We start from the raw sequence: 20,924 nt of genomic DNA on the forward strand, positions 1-20,924 counted from the left end.
CGACTAAATAATCCATGTGTGGTACAAACTTCAAACAGCTTGTTGGAACAAATAGTAATATCCTGGTTTTGTGTTACTTGCATAGAGTTGGAGTGATTAGAAAATATAGTGATGCACGTTATCACACACGAGGCTTGAGATGCTCAAGGAAATAAAGGCTTTTATTTACTGTTACAATGAAGCTACCATGTATAGTACACGATCCCAGACTGAGGGGTCCCAGACAGAGCAGTGACCTTTATACCTCTCCCAGGAGGCGGAGCCCGACTGGGATGTACCATAATAACTATAATACAGGTGTAACAGCCCAACCCTAACCCCAACAGCAACAAGTAGAATAACCCATCCCTAACCCCGACAGCAACATATATACATACTCGTAGTACTGGCCAGACCCTGGCTCAGTACTATCTAGTGGGAACCAACGATGGTTCATCACATATAGGATGACAACTTTTTAAATATAAAATAGCTGCTTCTGTTCATAGTGATATGAGTACATCTTGGGTCAGTGAGATAGCAAGAATTATGAGGAATGCACATAGGATTTTACAGGATATATGGCACAGAGACAGGCCACTCAGCTCACACAGTCCATTCTGGCATTTATACTCCACGCAAGTCTCCTCCCAACTTCCCTCATCAAAATCTATCATCCAAACCCTCTATTCCTTTCTCCATCATTCAGTTGTCCAGCATCCTCTTAAAGATACTTATATCATTCACTTCAACCACTCCCTCCAGTAATGAGTTCCACATTGTCATCATTCTGCATTTCTCCTGAATTCTCTCTTGGATTTCTTAGTGACTATCTTATATTAATGATCTCTTATTGTGCTCAGGTAGATCTGGTTGCCGTATTATTTAAAGGATAGAGGACACCAGAGCAGTGGAGAGAAGATTTAACCTCAGACAGGATTATCAACCTGAGTATCCCTCAAACACATGTCAATGGGGGGCAATACGAGTGGGAGAGATTCCTGGTCGGCCATGTGACAGAAAGAAAGTTTGAGTTTTTAACCATCACTATCCATAGCTCCAGTCTGCAACATGCATGTAAAAGTGCACGTTGCCACAGCAACTCGGACTCCCTGAGTGTCCTGTAAGACACCGCCAGTTATACTCTTTCCTGCAAATGGAAATAATGGGCGGGATTCCCCGGCCACACGTGCCCCAACACCGAAAACTCCCGCCTGACCTCAGTGGACCTTTAAATGGTCCACCGAATTTTCTGTCTCAGTCACGACAATTCCCGTGGCGGGCGAGATGGCAGAATTTCAGCCATTCTCTCCATATCCACTCGGTCAAAACCTTTCATAATTTTGAAGGCCTCTATCAGGTTACCCTCAGCCTGTTTTTCCCTAAGAGCAAAAGACCCACCTTTCCTGATATGCATACTCTCACATTTCCAGTAGTATCTTTTTAAATCTTCTCTTCACTTATCTGGTGTCCTTTATCTTTAAATAATATGGCAACCAGATCTGTTTGCAGTAATCCAAGGTTTGATTCGATTTGAGCATAACTTCCCTAATTATCGGTTTTGTACCTCCAGAAATAGAGCCTAGTGTTTGGTTTCTGCTTTTTAAAAGCACATGCTTCAGCCATTGGTGTATTTGTTTCTCTACTCCACTTGGACTTACACGTTCCAATCAATAAGTAATTTCATTATTCTTCTAACCAAAATGTACTGCCTCATATTTACCTGACTTGAACTTCGGGTGGAATTCTCCCAAAAAAAGCCGGAGTGTTGAATTTGCAGGAAAACTGGAGTAATTCACGCTGCTTTTTTCAGTGGGAGTTCACACTAGAATCTCCTGCACTCTGTGCACTGCAGGGGCCACCAGTGTGAATATCAGTACATTTCAGGGGGTGTGGCCTATTCACACTAGACAGGCTGAAATCAGCGGGCCTCTGAGCATGTACAGTGCCCCTGAACTGTCACCCTCCCCGTTTGTTGGCCAGCTCAATTGCTGGCCAGCCCAGGACCCTTGCAGTGCTGCCCCCAACCCCCCCCCCATGGCCCAATTGCAGCTGCCCCTGACCATTCCCGGGCCAGCCTCAACCCCTCTTCCCCCCCCCCCATCCCGGATGGCTCCAATCTCCAGCAACCCACCCCCCCCCCCAGCAGTCGCCAGCGACGATCACCGCCACACACCCCACCCCCTCAGGCAGGCCTGCCCCGATCTCCAGCCCCCCAAAACAGATTCACTCCCCCAAGCAGTCCTTTCACCGCCCCCCCCCCCCACCCGCCACCAGCCCGTCCCGATCGCTGGCCTCCCTCCTGCCCCCATCGGTCCTCACAACTCCCATACAGTGGCAGCAGGACCCCCCCACCCCACCGATTGCCCCTACGGATCCCATCCCCTGGACACTGCCTGATGTCCCTGAGCATGGGCACCTTGCCCCTTGGGCAGTGCCAGGGGGCACAGGCTGCCCAGATGCCCCCTGGCACCAACCCCACTGCCCGACCCCCAGGGGGGGGCCCCACTTGCCCCCCCTTCACTACAGCAGGGTCAGGCCACTAGTTCCCTGAAAGTGGGGAGTTAGTCTGACCCCCACTGGAGCGAAACACTCCTGGCGGGGTGGGAGATGCTATCGGGCCCGGAGAATTCAGTCCCGGGCCCGATAATCACATTCAAATAAGATGTAAAGTACTTACCAAGTGTTCCTGCTGGTTTCCAGACGGTGCCAGAAATTCACGCTGGGAGATGCACGTACGGCAGGAACGCATGTGCGAATCTCCCGCATGTCCAGATGCGAGATTCTCCTAACACGCTGCACTAAATATTTAGCACAGCGGGGTGGGAGAATCATCCCCTTCATTTGCCAATCATCTACCTGTTTTGCAAGATTATTAATATCCTCTTGTAATTTATTGCGGTCCAATAGTATTGACTATTGCGCCCCCCGCCTCCCCCACCCCCCACCAACTCCTTGATAAATATGTACCTGTCAGGCAGGGAGGAAGCAGACGTGTGAGGGAACCGTGGTTTACTAAGGAGGTTGAATCTCTTGTGAAGAGGAAGAAGGAGACTTATGTAAGGATGAGACGTGAAGACTCAGTTAGGGAGCTTGAAAGTTACAAGTTAGCCAGGAAGGACCTAAAGAAAGAGTTAAGAAGAGCCAGGAGGGGACATGAGAAGTCTTTGGCAGGTAGGATCAAGGAAAACCCTAAAGCTTTCTATAGGTATGTCAGGAGTAAAAGAATGACCAGGGTAAGATTAGGACCAGTCAAGGACAGGACTGGGAAGTTGTGCGTGGAGCCTGAAGAGATAGGAGAGGCACTAAATGAATATTTTTCGTCGGTATTCACACTGGAGAGGGACAGTGTCGAGGGGAGTACTGAGATGCAGGCTGTTGGACTGGATGGGATTGAGGTTCATAGGGAGGAGGTGTTAGCAATTCTGGAAAGGGTAAAAATGGGCCGGATGGGATTTATCCTAGGATTCTCTGGGAGGCTAGAGAGGAGATTGCAGAGCCTTTGGCTTTGATCTTTGGGTCGTCATTGTCTACTGGAACAGTGCCAGAATACTGGAGGATAGCAAATGTTGTCCCCTTGTTCAAGAAGGGGAGCAGGGACAACCCTGGTAATTATAGACCAGTGAGCCTTACTTCTGTTGTGGGCAAAGTTTTGGAAAGGATTATAAGAGATAGGATTTATAATCACCTGGAAAGGAATAATTTGATTAGGGATAGTCAGCACGGTTTTGTGAAGGGTAGGTCGTGCCTCACAAACCTTATTGAGTTCTTTGAGAAGGTGAGCAAAGAGGTGGATGAGGGTAAAGCGGTTGATGTGGTGTATATGGATTTCAGCAAAGCATTTGATAAGGTTCCCCATGGTAAGCTTTTGCAGAAAATACGGACACATGGGATTGAGGGTGATTTAGTGGTTTGGATCAGGAATTGGCTAGCTGGAAGAAAACAGAGGGTGGTGGTTGATGGGAAATATTCATCCTGGAGTTCAGTTACCAGTGGTGTATCGCAAGGATCTGTTTTAGGACCACTGCTGTTTGTCATTTTTTATTAATGACCTGGATGAGGGCGTAGAAGGATGGGTTAGTAAATTTGCGGATGACACTAAAGTCGGTGGAGTTGTAGACAGTGCAGAGGGAAGTGGCAGGTTACAGAGGGACATAGATAAGCTGCAGAGCTGGGCTGAGAGGTGGCAAATGGAGTTTAATGCGGAAAAGTGCGAAGTGATTCACTTTGGAAAGAGTAACAGGAATACAGAGTACTGGACTAATGGTAAGATACTTGGTAGTGTGGATGAACAGAGGGATCTGGGTGTCCATGTGCATAGATCCCTGAAAGTTGGCACCCAGGTTGATAGGGTTGTTAAGAAGGCGAACGGTGTGTTAGCTTTTATTGGTAGAGGGATTGAGATTCGGAGCCAGGAGGTCATGCTGCAACTGTACAAAACTCTGGTGCGGCCGCATTTGGAGTATTGCGTACAGTTCTGGGCGCCGTATTATAGGAAAGATGTGGAAGTGTTGGAAAGGGTGCAGAGGAGATTTACCAAGATGTTGCCTGGTATGGTGGGAAAATCGTATGAGGAAAGGCTGAGGGGCTTGAGGTTGTTTTCGTTAGAGAGAAGAAGGTTAAGAGGTGACTTAATAGAGGCATACAAGATGATCAGAGGATTAGATAGTGTGGATAGTGAGAGCCTTTTTCCTCGGATGGTGATGGCTAACACGAGGGGACATAGCTTTAAATTGAGGGGTGATAGATATAGGACAGATGTTAGAGGTAGGTTCTTTACCCAGAGTAGTAAGGGTGTGGAATGCCCTGCCTGCAGCAGGAGTGGACTCGTCAACATTAAGAGCATTCAAATGGTTATTGGATAAACATATGGATGATATTGGAATAGTGTAGGTTAGATGGGCTTTAGATTGGTTTCACTGGTCAGCGCAACATCGAGGGCCGAAGGGCCTGTACTGCGCTGTAATGTTCTATGTTCTAACTCACTGTCATCTGAAAATTTAGAGATTTGTGATTTTGGTTCCAAAGTCCAAATCGTTGGCGTAAACCGTGAACAGCAGTGGTCCAAGTGTAGATCCAGGTTGGCTCACCTTCCACTTTTGCTGCTTTGAATAACGACTCTACTTCTCCCTTTAGGGGAGGTGGTAGCAGAGTGGTATTGTCACTAGATTAATAATCCGGAGACCCAGGGTAATACTCTGGGAACTCCGATTCAAATCCCACCATAGCAGATGGTGAAATTTGAATTCAGTAAAAATCTGGAACTAAATGCCGAATGAAACTATTGTCATAAAAACCCAGCTGGTTCACTACTGTCCTTTCAGGAAGGAAACCTGCCATCCTTACCTAGTCTGGCCTACATATGACTCCAGGCCCACAGCAATGTGTTTGACTCTTAAAATGCCACTCGGTTCATGGGCAGTTAGGGATGGGCAATAAATGTTGGCCCAGCCAGTGACACCCACATCTCATGAATAAATAAAAATTTTTAAAAACTCCCAATCTGCTTTCTATCTTGAAGCCACCTAGCAATCCATTCTGTCACTTGGCCCCTTAGTCTGCGTTCTCTGACCTTATTGATTCGTCTATTATGGGCACCTTATTGGAAGTGTTTTGAAAAGCAAGATAAATTACATTTACTGTATTGCCATCAACTACTCTCTCTGTTACTTTCTCAAAAGATTCAACAGAGTCGCCCAAACAACATTTTCCCATTTGAAATCCCTGCTGACTATTCATCATTAAATTGTTCTTTTCTGGACATTCTTCTATTCTCTCCTTTAACTTTCCCACCAAAGATGTTAAGCTGATCTATAATTCCCTGGGCATGTTCTGCCACCCCCCCCCCCCCAACCCCCGTTTTTAAATTGCATTGGCTAGCTGCCAGTCCTACTGAATTGATAAATATGTGCAATAATGCCTCTGCTATCTCTTTCCTGGATTCTTCTATAGTTCTTTTACAGTTCTCCTTGTAGAAGAGAATATAGAATACCAGGGAGAGGCAAAGAAGTCGAGGTGGTCCTCCAGACATCTCTATACTTGCTGCTGCAGAAGAGGATACGGTCCAGCAGAGATTCAGGTGTTTCCCAACTCCTGGTGACAGAATTAAAAATCACACAACCCCTTGACATGCAATATTCACTCATGTTGACTTGATATCCTCAGCCAGTGAAATGTACAATGTTCATTTAAGATCTTTATAACCTTTGAAGTTCTAATTCATGTATTCAACCTCCCACAGCCCCATCAAAAACACTCACAGGAAATGGTACAGGAGGAAGATGAAGACTCCTCAGGAGAAGGCCGCTTACTCTGAGGTACTCTGCAGACCACACACCAAGTCAGATACACACATTTTAGTCAGACCAAAACAACTGGTTTTGACCTGGTGCCTCAGGCATCTCGAGTGAGAAAAAGCAGCCGAAACAGCAATGTAGAGCCCCCATCAGAGACCAAAGGACATCCCATGCTCTGAGTACCTGCTTGTAAATGCTGAGCTTCAAGGGCAGCAGTAATAATGTGCCAAGTGCTGAGAGGCCTTTCAGCCACATTGTTCAAGCTTACAGAGAGACTAGAGGGGCTCGCTTCAACCATGAGTACCACAGTGTCTCAGGCCTTTGCGATGATGTCTTCACCCATGTAAGGAGCAGTCACCTGCATGGAACAACATAAGCGGTAATCACATATATGTCTGCTGTTCTCCATCAATGGCTTACACAGTCTGAATGCCACATTAAATAAAATAGTTCAAAACCTTACATTGGCTCTTCAATGGTTCACTGATCTGCAGCAAAGTGTTCCCCAGTTTATTGTTCATGGGGAACATCAAGTGGGGAATGGGAGGGAAGATGGGAAAAAGAGCCAGTTAGGTGGTGGCTCTTCTCAAGGTATTAGCTCTTCTTACCCTTTTCTCCCACCTGAGTCAATGCCCCACAAACTGCCTCCTATCCTGATGGCAGAGGAGTATAAGTAGGGCAATCTTTGGAGAGAGCAACACAGGCTTCAAAACCCAGCAGACATCAGCCAACAATATCCCAGAGACAGAACCTGGATCTGTGGAGCCTGTCTCCAACACTGCTGAAGCCACAGGGGTTGAGCCATTTAGATGTGGCAAATTAGCAAGCTCCTGGGGGTATGACAATGCATTAAATTGCTATGTTTCTGGGTTTTATGAATCAAATGGAAATTAACTGCTTTCCTGTCTTGGCCATTTTTTCCTGCTGCCTGAAAATAGCCTTCCCACTTGTGATGCACGGAGGAAAATAAGGAATGGTGAGGTAAGATTTGAGCAATGGGTGTCCATGATAAAGATGCTTTGCTGATTGAAGAACTGTTTTGTTCTGGGGAGAAGGGCTAAGTGGATTGAACTTGTGGCTGTCAGATCATAGATCATAGAATCCCTACAGTGCAGAAGGAGCCATTTGGCTCATCGAGTCTGCACCGACCACAATCTCATCCGGCCCTATTCCCGTAACCCCACATATTTACCCTGCTAATCCCCCTGACACCAGGGTCAATTTAGCATAGCCAATCAACCTAACCCGCACATCGTTGGACTGTGGAAGGAAACCGGAGCACCTGGAGGAAACCCATGCAGACACGGGGAGAATGTGCAAACTCCACACAGACAGTGACCCGAGGCTGGAATTGAACCCAGGTCCCCATGTGCCGTGAGGCACTGGATGTACTGATGCAACCTAACTAAATAGTGCCATTATGTGGACATCCTGGACAGAAAAGTGCACTGTCATGGTGCCATGGCCACATCACATTCCTCCTCCTCAGAGGCAATACATTCTATGACTTGCTCTTCCTGCAGCTCCACACCCCACGACTGGTCCTTGTTGAATCGTTATTGCTTGCTCTATCACACATCTTGTCTTATGGCTAGAACTCAGCAGTGGGGCCTGCTCAGAATGCAAAGAAGCCTGAGGTTGAAGAAGACATGAATCCTGAAGTGAGGTGAATCAGGGATATCTGACAGGGAGGGTTTTGGGAGCCTAAGGAGGGGACTTGAAGGGAATGGGGGCAGGTTTTGGAGGCCAGACAGGGAGGAACAAAGTGGAGGGGGTGGACATGTTGGGGGAGTGCCCCAATACACACAGGTCACCCCCAAATGATGTACACCCTTTCCTTCCTGTCTTTCAAGCAGTTTGCTGAAAAAAATAGTCTGCCCACTCTTGCCTGCCTGCTCACACTAACCATTTTATGGGGTGAGGTGTGTCATATTCAGATCAGTTGGTTTGGCTTGTTAACTATTTATTTTAAAATGGCGGGCAGGCTGCTGATTTTGGCTCCTGGCTGCCGACTGTATTATGGGACCAGGCTAGGCAGGAAGATGGTGGGCTGTCATATTTTATGTGTCCGTCTCACTGCCAAAAACACGCTCAGCAGGGGGGTGCCATGCGTGAAATCCAACTCTAGATGTACAAACCTCCAGAGTAATTCCACGAGCAGGAACTTGCTCCAAAGTAATGAATTGCACTCTCGTTATGCGCAGGGGAGTTCCCCTCTGACTCTCCTGGTGGGCCGGCAGCTGAATTGCAATTTTTACCAACAGCTTCCTGACTTTTTGGCTCCCACCAGATTCTCCATGCCCACCTGAGTTGACTTGGAGAATTCCACCCTGCAATATAGATCAGAGCGGGTAATGATTAAATGTTATAATCATCCTGCATATTGTATCCCTTTCTACACACTATGGAATAGTCGAGATGTTCCAGCTCTGAATAGGCCCATAGCTTGATCCCAGTATCAGGGGACTGAGTTATGAAGAAAGACTGGAGAAATTTGGGCTTTTTAATCTAGAATGGAGATGAAACAAGAAGAGATGCCGGAAAAACTCAGCAAGTGTGTCAGCATCTATTAGGAGTGAAACAGAGTTAACATTTCGAGTCCTTTGACTCTACGTCAGAACTGAAGGGGGGGGGGGGGGAGGCGGAGAATGTGTTAGAGCTGTAGAAACTGCAACAAAAAGTAACAACTCATAGATCCAGATAGGGTATTGGTCACAAGCTGTAAGCTGCTGAAACAAGTGGATGATCTTGAGATGGATACATGAAGTTGAACTTTCCTCAATCCAATCATCTTGTAATCTACATCGACATTATGAACAACAGAGGACATAATTAAATTTGATTGTGATCGCCCTTACTGCAAATCAGCCGATAAGTATAAATGAAAAGAGAGAGAGAGAGGGAGTGAACTGGAAAAACAGCATTTGCTACTAACTTCCCCTCAGCATCTTTATGAATTGTTCCCACTCTACCTGCAATAGCTAAGAAAATGGCTCTTCTGACAATTCAGGCAGTCAGTTAGGTGAAGTGTGATGATAATAGTTACTATATATATATATATTTTAAGAGGAATATTTTAAAATCAGTTTTTTTTCTGGTGGGAATGCAGCTCAGATGCTGGTAGAGCAGAATAATTACTCATTTGAACTATGTGGTGTTTACAAAGGAGAGAGCTAATGGGCTTTTGTTTACAGAGGGAGATTTCCCCTGGGGTTTTTGATTAGGTTGATTGCCAGCATCATGTGATAATGGTTAATGGGAGGAGCTAGGTATGTATAAAGACAGAGGTCTGAAAGCTGCTCTGAAACTCAAAATCTGCCTCTGAAAGCGTCAAGACTGATTACTTGTTAACTGTATTTAAAGTTAAATGTTAAGTCTGCAAATGTTAAGTTTGCTTATTTGGAACTGGAACAGTGTTAAGTTAGAAATTAAAGTTGGTTCCTTTCATTTTTTTAACCATTGTTGAACTGTTAATAGTTACGCTGCTATATTTGTTATACTTAAACTGTGTTATTAAATAAAATTTGTTTTACTATATAAGGTCCCTAATTTGTCAGTGGAATTACTCTTGGAGTGAAGCACTCTATCCTCACAGTTATGCCAAAATGGAAAAATCGTTGGGGTCTGGTCGAGCTTCCTGATGTAATTTGGGATTCTGGTCCAGGGTCCTAACAAAAGCATCCACATATTTTAACCTGATCACCTGTGGTTACCATCTAGATTTTGGAAATTAAGCTGAAGTGGAGTTTCCCACTGGAATTGACTACAGGAAAGCTTGTTCTCTCACCTCTATGAAAATCCAACTCACAATGCTGCCAAATTAAGAAAATGTCGAAACATTGATACGTACAGAATTTTCAGCAAAATAACTAATTAATACAGGGGAAAAGATCAAACTGACATTTAGCAATTTGGATATGCTGGAAGCTTTGTTTTTCATCAATACAGTGCAACCTAAAATTCAAAACTTGAGGACTATAAGCTCCAAATATTCGTGTTGATGTTAAAACAGTTTTGCTGTCACTGTCATAACAGACGTAGTAAATGAAAGTACCAGTCACTATTAGTTCTATTTGGCAGGCAACCAAACATATTTTGCAGTTTTTATTGCCTGTCAAACAATACATTGTGCCCACAAATCACACCAAGTTTCATATTTTGGCATTTGAAACAAATGGGTATTATAATTAAATCTGCTGCTGTCAGATTTGTGGTTAAAAAGATTATGGAGGTCTACAGATGACAATATCACCCACAATGTTCTTATTGTGAATTGCTACCAATGTATTTCCTAAAATGCCTATATGAACATCTGGAAAAGTTGGCTGATGTACAGTGTCACTCAATTACAACGACGCCTAACATTTACAATGTCATAAATCAGCTCACTTTAAAATTAAGTGTCCTTACAGTGATGACACCATGACTAATTTGACACAAAATGTGTCTTTGAAAATTTAGAAATGAGCAAATATTGGCCCTGAAATGATGCATACGATATGAATATTTAATAGCATTGTCTGATATTCCTTCTTCTATCAGACAAATATATGAGTTCACGTCCTGCATTAAAAAAGACTAATGTCTTTGGAAATCAGCAGGGCTGGTTGGTGCAGAGTTAACTTACTCCCACAGTTTTATGAATGATGTGCCAGTACCATATTCCTACTCGCAACTGCCTCAAAATTATTTCCCTTTTCTATTGTTTCGATCCATTTTATAGCGAGGACTGTAAAATTCCATCCTATGTTCTGCCTCTGTCTGTGGGCTTACCAAATATCCTAGAATCATACAACACAGAAGCTGGTCGTTCTACCAGTCATGCCTGGCTGGGTATAAAATGTACTCACAATGATTATATGAGTCAAGGTTGAAGGTCTCTCTTCGATATCAGATAAGCCTGATGCCATCTGGAAATAGGTATTGACTTATATGAAGCAGTATTGGTGTCAACAATCAGCTAAATCCTGATGGGTTAAAAGTTGTTTCTGATTACATGGCGGATCAGCAATCAGTGATGATGCCTTCTGAAAACCATTGATCTGGTGGAATTTTCCATGACTTAGACCCCTTTTATTGCAAAATGAGTTGAGCATTAGAGCAGCTGATAATGATCTTGTAAACTCTGGGGAGGCTGAACTACAATGCACCAATTTCATCAAGATCCCAATACAATGCTCAGTAATGGTTCTGGTGATTTTATGGCCACTTGTATCAAAGAGAAGGATATTCATGATCAGTGCAAAAGGAAACGTGAAGGTTTTCCTGAATGAGGACATCAGTTACTTACTTGATGTAATTGTGAACAGCACATTGGTGGATCCTGCTGGTATCTCAAGAACCAACTTGGAAGAAGCTGGAAACCATGGTCACCTTGATGGCCATTGACAATGTAGTCCTTATTCTTCAGCGTGTCTGCAGATCTTACTGAAGTCCTATGGCACAGCTCTATAAACTGTGTCCCTGATAAACCTGAACCTCTGGAGCTCGTTCCTTTTAGTCATTGACAGCTAGCTGTGATTGAATCGGTAGATGAGGTGGGTGGCATAGCAATTAGGCCATTCAGTATTCCTTTGGTGCCACATGATATCTCTGTCAGGTCTTCTCTATTACTCTGCTAAGTGACAGGGGAGAAATGAGCGCTATCCGTGGTGCTTCCCTATGTGAATCTGATGCAGTTCTCATCTCAATCTTGACATGACATGACCTGTCTCAGCTGTAACATTTATTTATATGGATGGAATTAGTACTTTGCAGGTGCAAAATGCAATGATTAGAATTTCATTGATTGTTCCAATTAGAAAGAAGCCAGAAATTAACAAGCACAAAAAGGCTTTCAGACAAGGTTGGTCCTGTAACGCTCTGAAATCTCCAAAGCACTGAAGTAATTTCCGGACAGGCATACAAATGACAAATCATTGGTCATTAACATTGGATTCTGGCTTACATAAACCTTCACAAAAATCACAATTTTGAGAGCGATGGGGATTTAAAAAGGATGGAGAAGAAAGTATGAGGAGGTATTTATTTATTTGGTGTCCATAAAGAAACCAAGCCAACGTTGATTCCATTCTAAACAGTTTTCTGCTAAGAATAATATCTGATTCCCTCAACTTACTGGTAGAGATGTAAGCTGGCATTGTGTCCATAAGGTGATTTAGAAAAAAGATGTTAGTCTGTTTCATGTGTTTCCTTTTGGTTCATAATTGTTCATCTCTGACTCAATAAACAAAAAATCCCTACAAAATCTAACAACATTCAAAGTCTAACATATTTTCACAGTGAATTTCCTTGAAAGCTTCATATTTCAGCTGCACCAGAGCTTGCAAAGCATTGTATTATTTGAATATAAAATGATCCGTATTATAGCTTTCAATGAGATTCTTCTTTCATTGCAGGAAATCGAGGCGCAACTGGTTTCCTATTTCAGTAAAAAGGCACTTGTGTGTAGTTGCTTATTCATAACATATTTATTCCTTCATGAAAAACCATACAGTTGAGGATTGTCGTTTCTGTTCCTTCAAAACATTGCCATTCTACAGTACTCTCTTTATGCAGCCTATTTCAATTTACTGGAGGCATGCACTATTCTTTCTGGGATTTTCACAGAGTTACTTTAATACTGTGCTTTGTGGCTAAAGTGGCTGCTTCATCACTTACGTTTGAGTAAAAGGGGAGTAATTTAAATATAAAATGCACAGGCAACCAATGCAGATACTTCTCACATGCTTCCATTAGCATCATTGGGACAATAAGATCAAATTTCAGCTCTTTTGTCTTTGTTTGGACCAAGGCTATAATGAGATCAGGAGCTGAGGATCACTGGCAGAACCCAGACTGAGCGCTGAGTAGCTCTGAAACATCATTGCATAAAACCTTGGACAGTCACACAAAATGAAGGAAAGTGGATCGGCTGCCCATTTGACTTCATGCCCGATTTTTGTTTCCTTTGACAATGGATCAGGCCAAATGTAAATGGGGGAGCTGATCCACCTTTACCAACTTTAAGCCACTTTATGCTAAAAAACACAGGTGGGATTCTCCAGCCACACTCGCACCAAAACCAGAGAATCCCATCCGAGGTCAATGGACCTTTCATAGTCATAGATCATAGCACCATAGAATCCTACAGTGCAGAAGGAGGCCATTCGGCCCATCAAGTCTGTACTGACCACAATCCCACCCAGGCCCTATCCCCATGACCACATGCATTTATCCTAGCTAGTCCCCCTGACACTAAGGGACAATTTAACATGGCCAATCAACCTAACCCACACATTTTTGGACTGGGGAAGGAAGCCGGAGCATCCGGAGGAAACCCACGCAGACACGGGGAGAAAGTGCACACTCCACACAGACAGTGACCCGGGGCTGGAATTGAACCCGGGTCCCTGGCGTTGTGAGGCAGCAGTGCTAACAACTGTGCCACCATGCTGCCCATGACCTTTGTGTGGTCCGCTACCACCTCTACGATTCCCATGGCGGGTGGGATGGGAGAATTCCCTCACATTTTTATCCTAACCGTTTAGTGAGAACTGTGGTATTAGAATGGCCAGGACTGATGGAGCTACCAGCCAATTAAATTGCCCTGCAGCCCCCAAAGGATGGACTTTATTGTCAGGGTAAATGCGTGAGGTTACGGGGATGGGGCCTGGGAGGGATTGTTGTTGGTGCAGACATGATGGGCCGAATGGCCTTTTTCTGCTCTGTAGGGATTTTATGGTTCTTTGGTAATCCGGGCCGGGGAGGCTGGGACTTTTGTTTACTTAATTGGAGGGACTTCATTATTCTTCTCAACAAATGTCAATCTGCTTCAGTCTGGCATGAATTCTGCTGAAGTAATAGTTTTCAAATTTATGGATTTGCTGCCTGTTTTGGGTGGGTGCTACATCTGCCTGCAGACTCCTGTAGGTTAATATAAGGGACAGCAGGAAAGGATCAAGACATCCCACTCACCTCATCTCCAACTTGCAGGGTGGGGTTAAAATTGATTGCAATGAGGTGTAAATTGTCAGAAGTTAAAAGTGTTTTTTTTTTGGTCAGTAGCGCATTCCTAAAAATGTTGTGATTTGGTTTCATAATAAAGCTGCAAAAACAAGCACTCAATGTTGTATTAATGTCAAGAGTGAAGTCTGGTTAATAATGACAGAGTGGTTTTGTTAACTGGGCAGATAAATAGACCCTAACAGCCAGAGTGCTGAGGAACAGCAAGGCTGATTATAGGAAGGAGGAGGAGCAATGGAGAATGTAAACAAATTAGAATAAATGTGCAGGGCACAAACGATGGATGATCTGACAAAACATTAATTAAAGCATGGCTTTGCAAAGACAAACTGGTATAATTTTATTTGATATAATTCAAAAGCAAAAATTAATTTACTTCCACTTAAGCTGCACCTCTGTACAAGTACTGCCTTGATTAGCTTGTTTATCACCATAGTATGATCCAATTTCATCTTCCGTCTTGAAAATAATGTCATTGGAAGGCAACATAGTTAAGTTTAGATTAAGAAAGAGCCCACAGGGACCCATGTGAAATGAGATGTTAAAATGAACTGTGCTAAATTTGAATGTTTTTTAAAAATCAATTCCCTGGAGCTGAAGAAATTGGTTATTAATTAGACTGCCTTCGGAGTAATTTTGTATGCATGCATTTAAAGCTTTCAGTTGTATCATGTTCAAAATATTTTGCTTTTAAGGAAAATAAAAAAATTGTCTATGAATTCAGAACTCAGGCCTTCTGCATTCCCATGAGCAGCATCCCAGGTTACAGCCTGTTGGTGGGATAATTGGGATGAACGATACAGGAGAGGAATTTTCCAGGACTTTTTCTGAAAATAGTCCACAGTTGTTGCTTCTCCTGAGACAGGCTTGATGGTCTTGTTCTGTCCTTCAATTTCATGTTCGTAATGAAGGCAGCTCGCCACCACCTTCTCGAGTGCAATTAGAGATGGGTAATTGCTACAGGCCTAGCCAGCATAACCCACATCATGTGAAGGAATTTTAAAAAGTGAGCAGCCTTTATATTGGTTTGCACCAGCCTTTTCAAGTAAACTAAGCCGAAAACCGTCCCAGCGACGAAACTGGTCGGTCTGATGCACATCTGCCATTGAGTCTCATTTAAATGAGAACTGGAAGCTGTGGATGCATACTGAGCATGCCCAGGCAGCCCAGTGACAAATCAATATTGGATTTTAGGACACTGCATCTCCAGCACTCACCCTCAAATTAGGCCAACAATACAGGGAAGTGAGTGAACAGGAATGGGGCATTCAGGAGAAAGGGGAAGCAATCGGAATGGGGGGGGGGGGGTGATTATTATCGGTACTAGGAGACTGAGAGAAGGCAAAGTGGGAGATAGCAACAGTCTTCAGCATTACAGGAGTCACACACATTCAAAATAATAACTCTATTCCTCTTCACAGATGCTGCCAGATCTGCTGAGATTTTCCAGCATTTCCTGTTTTTCTGCAAGGTGGAACTGGCTCAGTCATAGAAGACAGAGGGTAACAGTGGAAGGGTGCGTTTCTGAATGGAGAGCTGTGACAAGTGGCGTTCCTCAGGGATCAGTGGTGGGACCTTTGCTGTTTATAATATATATAAATGATTTGGAGGAAAATGTAACTGGTTTGATTGGTAAGTTTGCGGACGACACAAAGAACAAAGAACAAAGAACAGTATAGCACAGGAAACAGGTCCTTCGGCCCTCCAAGCCTGTGCCGCTCCTTGGTCCAACTAGACCAATCGTTTGTATCCCTCCATTCCCAGGCTGCTCATGTGACTATCCAGGTAAGTCTTAAACGATGTCAGCGTGCCTGCCTCCACCACCCTACTTGGCAGCGCATTCCAGGCCCCCACCACCCTCTGTGTAAAAAACATCCCTCTGATGTCTGAGTTATACTTCGCCCCTCTCAGCTTGAGCCCGTGACCCCTCGTGATCGTCACCTCCGACCTGGGAAAAAGCTTCCCACTGTTCACCCTATCTATACCCTTCATAATCTTGTATACCTCTATTAGATCTCCCCTCAATCTCCGTCTTTCCAAGGAGAACGACCCCAGTCTACCCAATCTCTCCTCATAGCTAAGACCCTCCATACCAGGCAACATCCTGGTAAACCTTCTCTGCACTCTCTCCAATGCCTCCACGTCCTTCTGGTAGTGCGGCGACCAGAACTGGACGCAGTACTCCAAATGTGGCCTAACCAGCGTTCTATACAGCTGCATCATCAGACTCTAGCTTTTATACTCTATACCCCGTCCTATAAAGGCAAGCATACCATATGCCTTCTTCACCACCTTCTCCACCTGCGTTGCCACCTTCAAGGATTTGTGGACTTGCACACCTAGGTCCCTCTGTGTTTCTATACTCAATATGACTCTGCCATTTATTGTATAACTCCTCCCTACATTATTTCTTCCAAAATGCCTCACTTCGCATTTATCCGGATTAAACTCCATCTGCCACCTCTCCGCCCAATTTTCCAGCCTATTTATATCCTGCTGTATTGCCCGACAATGCTCTTCGCTATCCGCAAGTCCAGCCATCTTCGTGTCATCCGCAAACTTGCTGATTACACCTTCTTCCAAATGATTTATATATATCACAAATAGCAGAGGCCCAGTACAGAGCCCTGCGGAACACCACTGGTCACAGACCTCCAGCCGGAAAAAGACCCTTCGACCACTACCCTCTGTCTCCTATGGCCAAGCCAGTTCTCCACCCATCTAGCCTCTTCTCCTTGTATCCCATGAGCCTTAACCTTCTTAACCAACCTGCCAAGTGGGACTTTGTCAAATGCCTTACTGAAATCCATATAGACGACATCCACGGCCCTTCCTTCATCAACCGTTTTTGTCACTTCCTCAAAAAACTCCACCAAATTTGTAAGGCACGACCTCCCTCTTACAAAACCATGCTGTCTGTCACTAATGAGATTGTTCCGTTCTAAATGCACATACATCCTGTCTCTAAGAATCCTCTCCAACAACTTCCCTACCACGGACGCAAGCTCACCGGCCTATAATTTCCTGGGTTATCCCTGCTACCCTTCTTAAACAACGGGACCACATTCGCTATCCTCCAATCCTCAGGGACCTCACCCGTGTCCAAAGAAGCGACAAAGATTTCCGTCAGAGGCCCAGCAATTTCATCTCTCGTCTCCCTGAGCAGTCGAGGATAGATGCCATCAGGCTCTGGGGCCTTTTCAGTTTTAATGTTCCCTAAAAAACCTAACACTTCCTCTCTTGTAATGGAGATTTTCTCTAACGGGTCAACACCTCCCTCCGAGACACTCCCGGTTAACACGCCCCTCTCCTTCGTGAATACCGACGCAAAGTATTCATTTAAGATCTCCCCTATTCCCTTGGGTTCTAAGCATAATTCCCCTCCTTTGTCCCTGAGAGGTCCGATTTTCTCCCTGACAACTCTTTTGTTCCTAACGTATGAATAGAATGCCTTAGGATTCTCCTTAATCCTGCCTGCCAAGAACATCTCGTGACCTCTTTTTGCCCTTCTAACTCCCCGTTTGAGTTCTTTCCTACTCTCTCTGTATTCCTCCAGAGCTCCATCTGTTTTCAGTTGCCTGGACTTAACGTATGCCTCCCTTTTCATTTTAATCAGATCCTCAGAAGGTTGGTGGAATTGCGGATCACGATGAGGACCATCAGAGAATACAGCAGGATATAGATCAGTTGGAGGCTTGGGTGGAGAGATGACAGATGGAGTTTAATCCGGACAAATGTGAGGTAATGTATTTTGGAAGATCTAATACAGATAGGAAGTATACAGTAAATGGCAGAACCCTTAAGAGTATTGATAGGCAAAGGGATCTGGGTGTACAGGTACACAGGTCACTGAAAGTGACAACGCAGGTGGAGAAGGTAGTCAAGAAGGCATATGGCATGCTTGCCTTCATTGGCCGGGGCATTGAATTTAAAAATTGGCAAGTCATGTTGCAGCTTTATAGAACCTTAGTTAGGCTGCACTTGGAATATAATGTTCAATTCTGGTCACCACACTACCAGAAGGATGTAGAGGCTTTGGAGAGGGTACAGAAAAGATTTACCAGGATGTTGCCTGGTATGGGGGGCATTAGCTTGAGGAGAGGTTGGAGAAACTTGGTTTGTTCTCATTGGAATGACGGAGGTTGAAGAACGACCTGTCGGAGGCTACAAGATTATGAAGGGCATGGACAGAGTGGATAGTCAGAAGCTTTTTCCCAGGGTGGAAGAGTCAATTACTAGGGGGCATAGGTTTAAGGCGCGAGGGGGAAGGTTTAAAGGAGATGTACGAGGCAGATTTTTTACACAGAGGGTGGTGGGTGCCTGGAACTCGCTGCCAGGGGAGGTAGTGGAAGCAGATACGATAGTGAGTTTTAAGGGGCATCTGGACAAATACATGAATAGGATGGGAATAGAGGTATAAGGGGTTTTAGTTGAGTCGGGCAGCATGGTCGGTGCAGGCTTGGAGGGCCGAAGGGCCTGTTCCTGTGCTGTAATTTTCTTTGGTCTTTGTTCTTTATTTGTAAGAACAGTAATTGGAAAGTAATTAAATTAAAGATTGGTCTAGAAGAGGTATAACCGGGAATAGCAGAATCATCACCACCAGACAAAATGAGATGAGTGTGCATGATCTGAGATTGTTGAACTCAATGTTGAGTCTGGGAGGTTGTAAAGTCCCTAATCGAAAGATGAAGTAGTGTTCTTTGTTTCATTGCAAGAGTAGAGGAAGCGAAGGACAAAGAGGTCAGAGTGAGAGTCGGAAGGAGAATTAAAATGCCAGGCAACAAAAAACTCAGGGTTGTATTTGTGAGCTGAATGGAAATGTTCTGCAAAGCAGTCACCCAAACAATATTTGCTCTCTGCAGTGTAGAGGAGACCACATTGTAAGCAGCAGGCATAGCAGCTGATCAGTATATTAATATTTACTAAATTGAAAGAAGTTCAGGTAAATTGCTGTTTTGCCTGGAAGGGGTTTTTGGGGTCTAGGGTTGTGGGAAGGTAAGTGTAGTTAGTGCCCTGAACTGAATGCAGTACTCCACATGGGGCTATCCCAGAGCTCTGCATAACTGAAACATAACTCCCTATCCAATTGTAATCCAGCTGTCCAGAGCTAAAGGTCAACATTCCATTAGCCTTTTAAAATTATTTTGTACCTTTCAGAGAGTTCTGTATTTGGACCGCGAAGTCTCTCTTGTCCTAGATTCTTGCCATTTTGAAAATAAACAGTTTTTCCCACTCAGTCAACCCATCAATGACCCCTTCCTGCTCTAACCTAGTGTTGTCGGCAAACATAGATATACAGCTCTCTATTGCTTCATTGAAGTCCCCAGAAAGAAGCTGAGGCCCAGTACAGATTCTTGGTGGGGAGTGGGGGGGGGGGGGGGTCTTCTACCTCTTACCCAATTCCTTCTCCAAGTAAATAGGAGCTGGATTTAATTTGATTTGATTTATTATTATCACATGTATTAGTGTACAGCGAAAAGTATTGCTTCTTACGCGCTATACACACAAAGCATACCGTTCATAGAGAAGGAAAGGAGAGAGTGCAGAATGTAATGTTACAGTCATAGCTGGGGTGTAGATCAACTTAATACGAGGTAGGTCCATTCAAAAGTTTGGTGGCAGCATGGAAGAAGCTGTTCTTGAGTTGGTTGGTTGGTATGTGTCCTCAGACTTTTGTATCAGTTTCCCGATGGAAGAAGGTGGAAGAGAGTATGTCATAATTAAACGTGGGATCATTAATTATTCTGGCTGCTTTTCGGAGGCAGCGGGAAGTATAGACAGAGTCAATGGATGGGAGGCAGGTTTGAGTGATGGACTGGGCTTCGTTCATGACCCTTTGTAGTTTCTTGCGGTCTTGGACAGAGCAGGAGTTATATTAAGCTGTGACACAACCAGAAAGAATGCTTTCTATGGTGCATCTGTAAAAGTTGGTGAGAGTCATAATGGACACACCAAATTTCCTTAGTTTTCTCAGAAAGTAGAGGCATTGGTGGGCTTTCTTAACCATAGTGTCTGCATGGGAGGACCAGGCCAGGTTGTTGGTGATCTGGACACCCAAAAACAGTTTTGAAGCTCTCAACCATTTCTACTTCATCTCCCTTGATGTAGACAGGGGCATGTCCTCCATTACGCTTTCTGAAGTTGATGACTATCTCCTTCATTTTGTTGACATTGAGGGAGAGATTATTGTTGTCACACCAGTTCACCAGATTCTCTATCTCATTCCTGTACTCCATTTTATCATTGTTTGAGACCTGACCCACTACGGTGGTGTCATCAGCAAACTTGAAAATTGAGTTGGTGGGGAATTTGGCCGCACAGTCACAAGTGTATAAGGAGTATAGTAAGAAGTGAAGGACACAGCCTTGTGTGGCATCAGTGTTGAGGATGATCGTGGAAGAGATCGGGGCATGGCCTCAAAATAAGGGGGAGCAGATTTACCACTGAGTTGAGGAGGAACTTCTTCACCCAAAAGGGTTGTGAATCTGTGGAATTCCCTGCCCAGTGAAGCAGTTGAGGCTACCTCATTGAATGTTTTTAAGGCACGGATAGATACATTTTTGAACAGTAAAGGAATTAAAGATTATGGTGAGTGGGCGGGTGAGTGGAGCTGGGTCCACGAAAAGATCAGCCATGATCTTATTG

The sequence above is a fragment of the Mustelus asterias genome, chromosome 6 (assembly GCF_964213995.1).
Source record: "Mustelus asterias chromosome 6, sMusAst1.hap1.1, whole genome shotgun sequence".
NCBI lineage: Eukaryota > Metazoa > Chordata > Chondrichthyes > Carcharhiniformes > Triakidae > Mustelus > Mustelus asterias.